Below are 4701 nucleotides of genomic sequence, written 5' to 3' on the forward strand. Positions count from 1 at the left end.
AACTTGTGGTTCCCGGTGATGGTGGTAGCTCGGGGTCCTGAGTGCTGGAGACAGGCAGAGCCCCTAGCACGATCAATCAGGAGAAGATGAAGTCCCAGTGGGACTAATGCAGAGTTTGGATCCAGGCATCAGAACATGTACTTGAGCGTGGGTAGGGGTTTTTTGTAGGGCAACAACAGTGGTTCAAGAGAGAACACTAGATTTGTTTATGGGTAAACTGATGACTCAAGGGTTTTCTTTAGGCTAGACAATAGGAACTGATCATTCCTGGGTATGTGTTGCAGTTCAAATACAAGACAGCACAAAGCTTTAAGCAAGCAAACAGGCTGGTCTGCCAATGGACTGGTGCTGTCAGCTTTCCACCCTCTCCTTTATTCTTTCTCTCCCCCCGCGCATTACATTCTCCAACAGATAAAAGGAATACACTGGCTTTGTTTAACATTCTTATTTACCAATTTCTATCTACCGCATTCCTTGCTCTCGGGCCTTGAGCCCAGTCCTGGGAGGCTTCCCACGGTTCATGTCATCTGGGCAAGATTCCAAGGTTCATGCCCTTGAGAGGAGCTGTGTGTGCACAGCTCCTACACAACACTCCGGGTGTGCCCTGAATGTTGCCAAGTGCATGAGCCTTGTATGAATCCTACAGGTATGGGTGGTGTTCCTTCAAGGGAGCTCACAATGCAATTAGGCAGCTTCAGTATTTTGGATATCAGTCAAGGATTCATTACTAGAATTGGTCTGATAACTGCTGAGCTGGGTGTGTGCAAGCGTGGGTTCATTGACATCTGGAGAAAAGATCCCCCATGATGTATTGCTTCCCTGCTTTTCTGGTCCCAGAGTTCAGAGTGGTTCTTGCCTTGGAATCTCTGTTCTCCATTCTGTATGCTAATGGAGATGCCTCCCTGTCCCATTTTTGATGCAGATGAGGCTTGGGGAGTTGCCTTAATCCTGTCACCCTTGTCAGGAGGGGTGTCATAAATAGGGGTTTAGGTTTGTCTCCCACGGCCTTTTCGTTGCTTTCTGTAAGTCTTTCTTCTGATTGGTTTTGGTTCAAGCAGAGCCTGGGGTGTGGGGGTGTCCTTCATGAGTCAGACAGGCTGGATACTGTGCCCTGGTTCCCCAAGAACACAGAGCTGACTGGTGTCAAGTATCCCAGATACAACCCTAGGAACCTCCATCTTGCAGTGTCCAGTTATGCCCACTGGATGCTGCAAGCTTATATGAGTTTGTCAATTTAACAAAGAAATTGATATGTACCAGGCTTGTTATCCCAAGGGGAGCCTCTGACATGCTTCAAACCAAACGCACTGCTTCAGATAGAATAAACAAACTAATTTATTAACTACAAAAGATAGCTTTTAAGTGATTATAAGTCAAAGCATAACAAGTCAGATTTGGTCAATGAAATAAAAGCAAAACACATTCTAAGCTGATCTTAACACTTTCAGTGTCCTTACAAACTTAGATGCTTCTCACCACAGGCTGGCTGGTTGCCCTTCAGCCAGGCTCTCCCCTTTGATCAGCGCTTCTGTCACTTGGTGGTGACGTCTGTAGATGGAGGTGGAAGAGAGAGGAAAAGCATGACAAACGTCTCTCCCTTTTATCATGTTCTTACTTCCCTCTTAGCTTTGTCCCCCACCCCTGCTTCAGGGTCAGGTGAACATTATCTCATCGTAGACCCTGACTGACCAAGGGAATGGGGGTGACTCACTGGACAGTCCAACAGATCCTTTATTGCTGCCTAGGCCAGTGTCCTTTGTTCCTGTGAGGCTGGGCTGGGTTTGTCCCATACATGCCCTGATGAGATGTGAACTGCCCCTTTGGTCCTGGAGAGTTTTGCCTGGGCTTGTTTTAAGCCATGAGGACACATTTTCAGCCTCATAACTATAAACATGAAATTACAACTTATAACATTACTACAACAACAATGCTCAGTGCATCATGAGCCTTCTGAAGACACCCAACATGACAAACTTTGCATTGGATACCACACAACCATACTATGAGGATGAACATGGGGGTGCAGGGTCTTCCCCCGAGATAGAGTGTCACACCTGCCCCCTTAGTTTACTGCAAGAGGGTTAGCCACTGACTATCTCGAAGGCGGTTTGTGTTATAGTTCTCTTGGCATCCAGCCATTAAGACCATGAGGCAGCGTGCCTCAATTTCCCCATTCAGCAAACCAGGTTTTTTAGGGTTTCTCTGCTGTGATAAGCTTTAAACCTGTTTACAGGTATTAACTGAAAAGTAGCATTATCATAAGGTTGAACTTCCATGTCAAAATTCTTATCCCCAGAACTTAATATTAATACCAAAATTTTTATCACAGATGGGTATTTACAAGTATCTTTATGATACAACGCCCTCTGTTCAGATAGTGTAGTTTGAGGTTAGTTTGTTCATTACCCATGGCGTCCTTTGACTCATGCCCATATAATCAGTCACTGGCTTTTCTTTCCCTCCAGTGTCCCCTCTGTGTGGACTCTTCATTTAATCATGTTTCTGGAATTTTGGTATCTCAGGATCTGGCAAGATAAGAGTCTAGGGGGATCCTGCACATTGGCTGGCCCTTTGGGGAGCAGTCTCCCAACCCCAGGACTGTACATATACCAAAAATCCAGCTCTCTTTTTGGGGGGTGGGGGGGGATACTTTGGGGCTGTGAACACTTATCTGAACCACCAGGGTTCCAAAAGCTCAGTTTTGCGTTTGCATGAAAGGTGCCTTTGGGGCTCTTGCTAATGCTCCGTTCCTGTCCCGTATCCTGCAATCTCAGTCAAGAACCAGTCACCTAATGTCTGATCTCATTTCCCAGAGTCAGTTGGGAACCTATGGGACAGGGGGCTGCTCTCAGCTGAGAGCCATTAGCATGAGGCAGCTAACACATGTGTAACACTAGTCCAGGATCGCCACACACACGGCTGCAGCACACAGGTTATTGTGGTTCAGCCTAGGCTGAGCCCTGGGACACACATGTTACCTAATCCCCATCTAACACGAGCTTTTCTCTAATCTAGACACAGGTGAACACCTGGTACCTCGATTTCACTGGTCCAGGTCAAGCTTCAGGGAACCTGGAGCCAGCATGGACCAGTGAAATTGAGGCAGGAGGTGTTGGCCTGCATCTAGACTCGGGCTAATGTTGATATTAGGCCAGGTTTAGCTAACCCTGACCTATACTTGACCTATTCTCCACTGCTGACCCCCAAATGGGGCACCCTCACCGGGGAAGAGGAACATCCACCTGCAGAGGCAAGAGGCAGAAAGGGAGATTTGCAGAGGCACAAGGGGCCACTAGGCTCCTAACTCCCATGGAAAGTCAATAGGGGTTAGGCACCTCACAGCAATGGCGGCCTTTCACTCTGCCCCAGATTGCCCAGGCAGCCTGCTCACAGCTCCTCCTCCATCCTCCTGAGCCTTCCTGGCCCCTGCCTGGCTCTGCCGGGGCTCCAGGATTTCCCCAGGGTTCCCCTCTGCAGTGTATTGAAGGGCGGTTGCTGAAGCTTTGGGGCCTCAGACTGGGATTATCTATAACAGGGTTTTGCTTGTGCTGCCCTCTTCCCCCCGCATCTCACCCCCCGCCCCCGGGGCACTCGCTCATTCACTCACCTGCCCACGCAGGCGACACCTGCTCCCGGGTTCGCGGGACCAGCCTGGTTTGGAGGATCTGGCCGGGGAGCTGCGAGGGCAGAACCGGCACCTGTGTGTGCTGCACCCCCTGCCTGTGACGTCACCGTGGGGCTACTGCTGGGGCAGCCCCTCCTGGTGCGGGGTCCGTCCTGGGGGACTGATACTCACACGGCAGCTCTGAGTCTCCGTGTCCCGTCACTGCCCCAGCGTGGGGGCTGCAGCATGTGCCCAGCTCACTCTGTGTCCTCACGTGGGGGTGTGACACACCAGCCTGGTGTCCTAGTGTGGATGCTGGGTGCTGAGGCCAGTCTCATGTATGGAGTCGTGTGGTCCTGACACAACACGGCACCTCTGGAGACTCAAAGCACTGGGGACCCTGCTTGCAAGAGGCGGACAGACCCATAAAAACCAGGCCTGTCCCCGGATCTCAGAGGGGCTGGAGCCCCCACTCGGTGCCTGGCTAAAGGACGTGTTCACTTCTCTGCCTGGCCAGGGTGTGCTGCGGGGGCGGGGGGGCGGTCAGGGGGTGGGGAAGGGGTGTTATGGGGGGGAGCGGCTAACAGCAGCCCCGAGCACTGCAGCTCTGACAGGCTGACAGCGCACCTCGGGCTCTCTGGCTCCCATGGCCTTTCTGCAGGTCCCTCTGCAGCACAGGGCGTGTGGCAGGCAATGACCCAGCTGTACCCCCCTCTCCTGGCATGGGACAGCTGGAGGGAGTGAGGAGCAGCCAGAGAGGGGATGGTGCCACCCAGCCACTGAAACACAGATGCCATCAAACCCACCAACCCCAGCTACCGCCTGAAACGTGCTCCCAGAGACAGAGCCAGCGAGCACCTTCAGCAGCCGCGGAGGAGGAGGAATGCCGGGGTGAAATGCGGGAGCAAAGGGAAACACACTGCCCAAGTTGAAGGGTCACAGCGCTGGGCTCGGTTCGGTTCGCTGTGCAATAGAATATTCGCTGGGCTCTGGTGCAGTGTTTCCAGGTCACTCTGTGCTGCAGGGAGCAGCCTGCTCTGGAGATGGGCAGGGGGCTGGACAGGCCTTTCCCACCTCTAAGGGCTGGGACTACAGGG

This window comes from Eretmochelys imbricata, chromosome 2 (assembly GCF_965152235.1).
Source record: "Eretmochelys imbricata isolate rEreImb1 chromosome 2, rEreImb1.hap1, whole genome shotgun sequence".
In the NCBI taxonomy this organism is placed as follows: domain Eukaryota; kingdom Metazoa; phylum Chordata; order Testudines; family Cheloniidae; genus Eretmochelys; species Eretmochelys imbricata.